The sequence below is a fragment of the Prunus dulcis genome, chromosome 8, assembly GCF_902201215.1.
Source record: "Prunus dulcis chromosome 8, ALMONDv2, whole genome shotgun sequence".
Classification (NCBI taxonomy): Eukaryota; Viridiplantae; Streptophyta; class Magnoliopsida; order Rosales; family Rosaceae; genus Prunus; species Prunus dulcis.
Window position 1 is genome coordinate 10,697,293 of NC_047657.1, and position 10,859 is coordinate 10,708,151.

The following is a 10,859-nucleotide window of genomic DNA, read 5'->3' on the forward strand; positions in this document are numbered from 1 at the left end:
TCTGGTTGAAACTGAGAACCAGAGTTGAGAAATGTTTATTGGATTTATTCTGGCAGTTGGTGTGAAGTTTATTTGTTTGTTTAACAGGTGGAAGTTTTGGGTTTGGACAAATTACAGGGGAGACTCTGTCGAATTAAAGTGGAATTGGGATAGGGTCCTGTCATATTTCCTACAATCTTAAGACGAATTAGAAATGTTAATTGCTATATACATTAATCTGTGTTTAATTGCCATATACATTAATCAGTGTTTGTGCATTTAAATGTTAATGTTGCAAAAGGTTTGATTTTGGTACAAACTGCAAGAACGTCGGTCTGCTGTCAATGACATAGCCATTTCAACTTATCATAGTTTTTTTTGTGAGTGCATCTGATGATTCCACTGTCAAAGTGTGGGATTATAGAAAGTTGGAAAAGGACATATCATTTCGGTCGAGGTTAACTTATCACCTTGAGGGAAGCCGTGCACTGTGCACTGCAATGCTCCGGAGCAGATCTGCTCAAGTTGTAGTTGGAGCATGTGATGGCATGATGCATATGTTTCCTGTTGATTACATCTCCAGAGGTCTTGGTAATGTTGTTGAAAAGTATTCGGGTGTTGCTGATATCAAGAAGAAGGATATTCAGGAAGGTGCCCATCAGCCTTTTGAATCTCTCTGCTGATAACTGTACAAATCAGATGGTTATGTACAGTAACCAAATTTGTGGGATCCATCTTTGGGATACAAGAATGAATACCAATTCTTGGACATAGAGAGCAACTCCTGAAGAGGGCTATGTTTCTTCACTGGTAACAGGACCTTGTGAAAATTGGTTTGTGTCCGGATCTTCAAAGGGGGAAAGCTAATTAGTAGTTCTATTACAAAGAGCTTAAGAAGTGAAGATATTTTAAGAATAAATATCTCCATTGTCCTACCTATAAAATGAGATGCATATGGACAAAGGGTACCAAAGCCTTACCTTATGTATAAATTGATGTGCACTTTATAAAGGAAAATTAATTTTATAATGATTTGCTTTAATCAATTAATGAGGGTATGGTAACTAGGACATGTTAATTATGTTATAAAAATGGTTCTATTACTAATGCAACATTAAATTGATTTAAAGGAAATTATAAACTAATACTATAGAACCATTATCTCATTCTTGAAGGATAAAGTAAAAGTTTTCTACTTCTTAGGTATATAAAAAAAAAAAAAGATTAACAGATTGCTTAATACCTTCCACAATTATGTGAAAATTGTGGGGGTGACAGACATGAAGGAAAATTTGGAATTCTATTTCCTGACAGAGAAAATGGAAGTTTTCTAGCACCACGTTTTTGTGGAGAGAGGCTTTGATGTTCAAAAGAATTTAAATTTCTCTTATACAAGGTATGAGAAGTTTAGAGACCCTCCTATAAGTACCACAAATGTGGGGGTGTCTAACTGAGTATTAGAAGGTTACTCAGTTGGCACAATTATTAAGTCTTAACAAAATAAATTAAATGCTCGACGCAATACAACAACTCTTGAATGGAATTTATTTCCATATATGAAATTATGATGGCAATATATTACATAAATAGTCAACATAGTGGATCCAATATTTAAAGGTCAGACTAGAGAGTTAGTTGATCATTGAGGGGAATGGGAGTATAAGCCTAAATATTTAAAGTCTCCACAGTGGATACCCAACCTAGCTGACTGGAGATCCCAAGATCTGGGTTCAAAAGGGACAACCAAATTATGGATGACTAAGTAGTAGCACTGTCGAGATTACATCTCCTACCCAGTCCTATGATGAAACAGTGCTGCCTGTAGTGTGTTTTAGGGTAATCTTTGATTTTAATGATTCCTATAGCTTGGAAATCCGAGTGGGGTAGTGCAGGATACTCTTAATAGGAAGTCACCTATGTGAGTGTGAAATGAGGCCGTTTCTATGAGAATTTTTTTAGGCTTGAATTCTCTAAAGCTCTCACGAATACCAGGAATCGCTCAGGGCCTAAACAAGCACAACTGATCGAACCAAATATGTTTAGAAGGGTATTGTGTGAGTGCTATTGTCTGGGTTTACACAAACGGCTGAACAGTTCAAGACATCACGTTCACTGATTAGCCTAGTAAATCCGATAGTGTTTCACTATGGAAGGCTCAAGGCCAAAAGCTACCTATCCAGATGCAGTATTCTTCTAATAGGGACTCTCTCTAGTGTCTTCATTTTTTGTTTGCATGTTGTTGAGTCAATTTCCATTCATGTGGGGGATTGTTGGAAAATTTAATATTAACTAAATTTGATTTTCCTATTTGAATGGAAATTAATAAAATCCTAAGACATGACTCTTGGGTTAAAGACATCTTCACATGGGGGGTGAAAACTCTTCAAACCAAGAGATGCATTGTTTGGGGTGACAACTCTTCAGACCAAGGGATGCATTGTTTGCCTTTTCAGATTGAGATACCTTTTTAGAAAGGGTATTTCATCATCTATATATAGTGCAATCCTATTGCAGTTTTATTCATTCAGTTTAATTCTCTACATACAGACTTTCACATGTAGAAAGCATTAGAGTTTTTATAAAGAGAGGTTCCTGCATAATTTGGTTCAAAGTTCCTTGTGAATTGCAATGCTTCTTTCACAAGGAGGGGAGTCGTTTTATCCTGAGAGGCAAACGCTAGTGAAACATAAGCACTGTTATGGGGCGTAATTCGTTTTAAGGTCAGAGTGTCCAACACTTGCCTCAACTCAATTAAGATTCTTTTAATTCAATTCTGCTGTTGTAAAAATCTGTTTTGTTTGTAGTGTTTATTTATTTATTTTACAGCAATTTAGCACGTATTTCCTACAATTTTCTATAAAATAAACAAAATAAATACTGCAAACAAAACAAATTTTTACAACAGCAGAATTGAATTAAAAGAATCTTAATTGAGTCGGGGCAAGTGTTGGATACTCTGACCTTAAGACGAATTACGCCCCACAACGGTGCTTATGGTTCACTAGCGTTCGCCTCCTAGGATACAACGACTCCCCTCCTTGTGAAAGAAGCACTGCAATTCACAAGGAACTTTGAACCAAACTATGCAGGAACCTCTCTTTATGAAAACTCTAGTGCTTTCTATATGTGAAAGTCTGTATGTAGAGAATTATACTGAATGAATAAAACTGCAATAAGATTGCTCTATTTATAGATGATGAAATACCTTTTCTAAAAAGGTATCTCAATCTGAAAAGGCAAACAATGCATCCCTTGGTCTGAAGAGTTGTCACCCAAAACAATGCATCCCTTGGTTTGAAGAGTTGTCACCCCCCATGTGAAGATGTCTTTAACCCAAGAATCATGTCTTAGAATTTTATTAATTTCCATTCAAATAGGAAAATCAAATTTTCCAACACTTTATGCTTATGATGAAACTGCACATATGTTCTTGAGCTCCAATAATTATATCGACGAGTCTTGTTTTGATAATTATGAATATGACCCCTCAACTGATTCTTAATGGCATTAATCCAAAACTATCCACTTCAATGTCCACATATTTACCAACAAAAATGGGGCTTTACTTGTATCCACTTCAATGTTCATATGTTTCACACATCCATGGGGCTCTACTTGTATATAATTTCTTGTTTCTTTTTGGGACCTTTAATTTGCAATAAGCATTCTATGTTTGGCAAGTGAAAACTAATAACTTGCATGATTATGGACATATTTTCATTATGATTAGCATCGGCCAAGATCCTTTGCGGGTCATTGACAAAGGATGGTCTATTTATCCTATCATACCCCTACGTTGTACTGTAATTCATATTATAAATGTTTATGCGAGTTACCTTTCTTTTTGTAGCTTTCTCTTATCTACTTCTATACAGTTTTCATTCTCCAATTAATGTAGTTTGATATAATCGGAATCTTCTATCTTCTAGCCCACCGTTTTAAACACCAACTTTACAATCAACAAAAGCAGAAATCGTTTAGTCATTTAATTTCTATCAAATAAATATGACATGTAATGTTTTGATAAACACTCAGTCATCATGTTTTTAAATAAATGACTAACCGATGTCCTGTTTGGTTTGTTTGTTTGTTTTTTTTTGGTAGGAATGATTCACTACAAAAAAAAGTGGCAACAGTCACCATTTTGTCACAAATTTTAGTAACTGTTGTGGGGGTTACTAAATGCTTTAGTTAGGGGCGGAGCCACATTGGGACCAGTGTGGTCCAGGGCCCACACTCAAGTTTTTTTATATTTTGAAAGTAATATACTATTATGTATTTGTATATGTATATTATTTCAAATACTTTATGTTTTGATATGTACCCACATGTGTTGTGGCGGACTTATTAAGGCACAAGGAGGTAGTTCAAATTGCGCTATTGCTCAGCTAGTGGTGGTGCACTCCAGGTGTACATATTACCTTATTTCCATTTTCAACATTTAAGTAAATGTTTTTGTCCTTTGACTTTAATTTATTTTTATATTACTCCATTTACTTAAGTTTACAGTGTAAATAAGGAAGTACTCCCTTATTTGGATTCAAATAAAAATACTAGAAAATCAAATTCCCACCAAATCAAAATATGAAAAATCGGTTTTAGTGTAAAATACGATTGAGGCTAAGAATGATGGCTCATTAAGTAAATATATACTTCATACTAAAATCCCATAAAATCAAGTTTTCTTATTTGATGTGCAAGGAATAAAAGCCGCCAAAAATTATCTTGAGAAAATGATTATTCCGAAAAACCATTTGTCATACTTAGTCAATATTTTTTCATGTATGATATGAATGCATGAAGGGGCCTAAGGTTGTTTTTAATTTGGGAAATTTTGATTTCTTTTCTTCTTTCTATTGGGTTAGTGGGGGAAAAATCTTTAAAGATATTTGCTAAATCACTACTCTTTGTCTATCTTGTAAGACCTCGAGTCCAAATTTAATTACCCATTTAAATTATTTTATGGAAATTACGAATTTACCCTCCAAGTAGGGGTAATTTAGTCATTTCTTATCCAGAAGGATTTTGGGACAACAGGTGGTATGGTTACGTAGGTCGTACTGAGATGAGTTCGTAAACATGTAGTGGGCTCAAATAGAGTTGTAACGAAGAAGTTACGAGCAAAACATCACCAGTGGCAAAACCGTAAATATTTCAAAATGGGTTTTCAATAAAAAAAACCTGAAAACACACACACACACACACACACACACACACACTCTCTCTCTCTCTCTCTCTCTCTCTCTGGCTGGGCTCGCATAGAACCCCTCCCTCTCCCGATTTTTGAACAGCCGAGTGGCTCTTGGAGTCGTCGCCGTTGCCGTGGTCCACCACCGGTGAGGCCTCGCCGCCCTAACCCACCCAATCTCCGCTGTCAACAGCCTGTGCAGCCGCCGAATTTTGAGAAAATCCAGTCGAATTTTGAGCTGTTTTCCTTCAATCGTTTCGGACGCCTCCGGCCACCATTCCAGGCAATTGAGGTATGGATTTTTGACTATTTTTCATACTCTAGCTGATGGTTGGGTAGGATTTCATCAATGTTGAGCTTAGGTAGTTTGATTTTCAAATTGAAATTCTACTGATTTTGGGTTTGCATTTTCGGCAGCTTCCGGTCAATTTTTGGGATAGGTCCAAGAACAAAAGTGGTTCTAAATAGGGTGTTATACCTAGGGTTGGAACCTTGAGCCTTGGTTTTGAGATTTTCCGGCAATGCGTGACCGCTTTGGACACCCACGCACTGCCGGCGCATGTGGCGGTGTGTGGGCACTATAGAAATGGGGCATTATGTACCGATGCAATCCCCTTGTTGTCTTGAGTGCGTAGGTGTGCTCAGATTTCAATTTGAATGCCGTTTGAGTGTCGAACGGATATCACATATTGTGCGTTATCCGGGTTTGATAGGTTTAAATCGTTGGATAGTCTTAGATTTATAATATGTTAATCTAGACATTCTTAGGATCGTATGGGATTTGACGGATCGTAAAACGGAATACTGGATACTCCGGAAATGCCAACCCTAGGGCTAGGTTCCTAGTAACCGTCAGATCGTGCGATCGTGAACGATCCGACCGTCCAATCCGGACCAAACTTGCGGGATGTGTATCCTAAATCTTGTGGAACCTATAGGAACTTTCGGATCGGAATTTGGAGGTCGTGGGCCCCGTGGGCCCGTTTGACCAGGTTGGGTTAGTTGGACCCCTCGGTTGACCGTGAGTCTTTCGAGGTAGTTTCACCCTTCGAAAGGTATTAGGATAACCTTTTTATTGAATCTTCATTGTTATTTGAGGTTAAATTGGAAATTGATTCGATTTAGGATTTTCCTTAGAGATTGTGTCTATCATTAATTAATATTAATTGATTATAAATAAAGTATAATGTTCTAGTTGTGTGATACAATATTTTATGGAATTTGTGTGAAAACAAGCGTTGAATAATATTTAAATTGTTCTAGGATCTTTATGAAATATATGTTTATATACATGATCGTTGGTCTAAAAATAATATTATTTTCTTAATTAAATTACGTTGCGGTCTATTATAGACTGGTATCACTAAATTGGATTACCTCTATTACTAGTTTAGATAATTGAGAGTATGTCAGTTTGAAGTGCTATATGCACTACCCTAAGTACCATCTTGTGATTGTTAGGTCCCGCGTGGCGTAGGTTATCCGGCCTGTGGACAGACCCCATACGTGGCGTTGGAATTTCCGGCGTGATAACAGACCCCATACGTGGTGTTGAAATTTTCGGCGTATGGGGAGATTATCTGATTGTTAGGTCTTGCGTGGCGTAGGATTTTTCGGCGTTGAGATAGACCCTATACGTAGCGTTGGAATTTCCGGCGTATGAGGAGATTATGTGATTGTCAGGTCACTCGTGGCGTAGAATTTTTCTGCAGGATGATAGACCCCATACGTGGCGTTGAAATTTTTGGCGTATGGGGAGATGATATTATGATGGTTAGGTCACACGTGACGTAGGATTTTCTGGAGTGATGACAGACCCCATACGTGGCGTTGGAATTTTCGGCGTATGGGGAGATGATATTATGATGGTTAGGTCACACGTGGCGTAGGATTTTCCGGCGTGATGACAGACCCCGTACATGGCATTGGAATTTGCGGCGTATGAGGAGATTATGTGATTGTTAGGTCTCGCGTGGCGTAGGATTTTCACGCGTTGAGACAGACCCAATACGTGGCGTTGGAATTTCCGGTGTATGGGGAGATTATTGTCAGGTCACTCGTGGCGTAGGATTTTCACGCGTTGAGACAGACCCAATACGTGGCGTTGGAATTTCCGGTGTATTGGGAGATTATTGTTAGGTCACTCGTTGCGTAGGATTTTCCGGCAGGATGATAGACCTCATACGTGGCGTTGGAATTTTCGGTGTATGTGGAGATGATATTATGATGGTTAGGTCACACGTGATGTAGGATTTTCCGGCGTGATGATAGACCACATACGTAGCGTTGGAATTTCCGTCGTATGGGGAGATTATGTGATTGTTAGGTCTTGCGTGGCGTAGGATTTTCCGGCTCCGAGACAGACCCCATACGTGACATTGGAATTTCTGGCGTATGGGGAGATTATATGATCGTTAGGTCACACGTGGCGTAGGATTTTCCGGCGTGATGACAGACCCCATACGTGGCGTTGGAATTTCCGGCGTATGAGGAGATTATGTGATTATTAGGGAGATGAAGTAAGGGTTGTTATACCATATTGGGAAGAACTACGTGTAGCTTGATCCCTTAGTGAGGGTACATAGGCCGCCTAAGGTTACTGGGTGCAGCCGCAGACATAGATGTGATTGTGTGGAATTTTAAAGGTAGATGATGTAAGTTGTGTTTGGTATTCATAATTCATATTTGAGTTTATTATTTGCCTTGCTGAAGGCAATATTTGGCTTAAGGGTTTTGTGGGTTGTTTGGTTTCGCTTCGGTGCTTGTGAGAGCCGAAGGCCGAGTTTGTGAATTGCATGAAATTATATTGTGCGTGCTGCCTGTTGGGATATTAAATGTGTTTTTGTGCAGGTTGAAATTTGGGGAAAGTTCAATTTACAAGGGAGACTCTGCCGAAATTTCGGTAAAAAGTCTCGTGCCCTTATTCCTTTTTGGGAAAAAGGATATAGTTTTAGAAATGGGCCCGACATCGGGGTGATGTCGGGAATTTCTACAGGATTCGTCTAGGGTTTCGGAAAATTCAGAGTGGGTCCTGTCATATCTCTTGCAATTTTTCTTGCTTAGAATGTATTTGTCTATCCCTTTGTCGAGAACAATTGTGATTGCAACCAATAAGCAATATAATTCTTGACATATGTGATATATATACACTATTTTTTATATGTATTGTGAGTTCGAATTTTTGATTCTTTATAATTTATAAGGGGCCCCCACACACATGAAATTCTGACTTCACCACTGGCTTTAGTCACCTTTTTTGACTTTTTTGGTGACTAAAAAGGCTTTCAGTCACATTTTTTGCTTTTTTTAGTGACTAACGCCTTTAGTAACCCCCACAACAGTCACCAAAATTGGTGACAAAATAGTAACTATTGCAATTTTTTTTTTTTTTTGTAGGGATTGTACAAATGCTATGCGAAAAGAGCTAAGATAGCACAAAGGGACTTCATGTCTACAAATGCTATGCAAAAGAGTTCTTTGCAGTTGTCTTTTTGAAGGATATGTAACCTCACTACTTTTAGATAATTTACTACAACGAAAGCATCAAGGCAGGCAGGACAATGGTCCCTATAATTTTGATAAGGGTTAAATGTTAAAATGGTCCTTATGTTATAGTCATTTGGCAAATTTAATCCCTGTGTTTTTAATTTGGCCAATTTAGTCCATGTGTTTTACTCCCTTAGCCAATATTATCCATTCCGTCAAATTATCATTAAAAATTTCATTGAAATTTTTATAAGTAATAAAAAAAATTATTAGGTGCAATTTACAAAATAAAAAAAAATCTGGAAACCTAACAACCTCTATGCCCTTCTTCTCTCATGCCGTCACCACGACCACACCCATCACCGCAGCCACCATGAGCAGTCCCAACCACCACCTACTCTCTCTCTCTCTCTCTCTCTCTCTCTCTCTCTCTGATGGGTGCTTAAGCTGCATCATCATAGAAAGCACAAGACGAATTAAGTTCAAAGTCATACTAGAACAAATGGATATAAATTGTAAAGTTATTAAAAGAGAATCATATATACCGTCCAAGAGCAGTAAGCATTATCAACATCATCTCAAACAACCTCAACATTGAAATCCTTATTGGGCTTCTTCTAGGGAGTGAAGATGATTTCATGGCATCAAGCCAATAGTTGGACTAATAACATCATCGAGCTTTCCTTGCTTTTTCCTGGGGATGTATCTGTACTTGCCAGAGAGAATGATGCTCCTGTGAGTACGGCAACAAACTAGAATGGAGGCCTTGTCTTGATTTAGTTCTCAGGTGGAGGCGGCATGAGAGAAGGACATAAAGGCTGTTGGGTTTCCAGATTTTTTATTTTGTAATTATATTTAATTTTGTTATTTGTGTTCATAATTTTTATTTATTCGTAAACTAAACTCAATAATTTTTTATTAAATTTTAAAGCTTTAATGAATGTTTTAAATTAATTTGACGGAATGGACAACATTGACTAATAGAATAGAACACAGGGATTAAATTGGTCAAATTAAAAAGACGAGGATTAAATTGGCCAAATGAGTAAAACAGAGGGACCATTTTAGCATTTAAGCCTTTTGATAATCATACTTTGGAACAAAGCTGGGGCGAATCTAATTATGGGCCCTAGATTTTTGGAAGGTTCTAAAGTAGGTATGCCATGCTTTTCTATGTAGTCTAGTTGGGACGGATCTAATTATGGGCCCTAGATTTTTGGAAGGTTTCTAAAGTAGGTATGCCATGCTTTTCTATGTAATCTAGCTGGGGCGGATCTAATTATGCACCTGTTTGTATTTGTGTGTGTTTTTTTTAACAATTCTTTTTTATAAAAGTATCGTCCGCTAAATATGGACCCTAGATTTATGGAAGATTTCTAAAATAGATATGATTTTTTTATATTAATAAATCTATCTGATATGATTCCACATATGTTCTTGGGCTCCAATAATTTTCTGATAATAATAATGAAGATGACCCTCTGTTTATTCCAAAACTATCCACTTCAATGTCCACATATACCACCAAAAATGTTCACATATGATAAGCATTCTATATTTGACAAGTGACTTGCATGATTATGGACATATTTTCATTGTGATTAGCATAAGGTAAGATCCTTTGAGTGAGGGTCATTGTTTGCAAAGGATTTGGTCTGTTTATCCTATCATAACTCTTATGTTGTACCATTGTAGTTTGATAACCAGAATCTTCTATCTTTTAAGCCATCGTTTAAACTCCAAAAATATAAACGAAAGCGGAAATTATTTAGTCATCTAATTAGTATCAAATAAATAGACAAATTTAATGTTTTGATTAAACAATGAATTATCATGCTTTAATTAAATGACTAACCGATATCTAGTTTGGTTGAATTTTTTTATTTTTTGTTTTGTAGGAATGATTGTTGAATGATGATTTAGAAAATTAATTTAATTAAAGAAATAATTGTGGAAATACTATAACTAGAAATATGTGTTCTTCATTATAACAAAATGATATGAATTTTGTTCCACCCCTATGGCCTAGGGTAAGGGCAATTACTATTCACATGAGATATGAGGAGATGAATTTCTATAGAGTTTTTGGTGTGGGAAATAAAGAATATGGCTAGATATTTATAAAAAAAAAATTCTGAAATTCTTGATATTTTTTTCAAAATTTTTTTCAATTTTGTTTGGTTGGTGTCAGCAGCCTTCGAGCAAC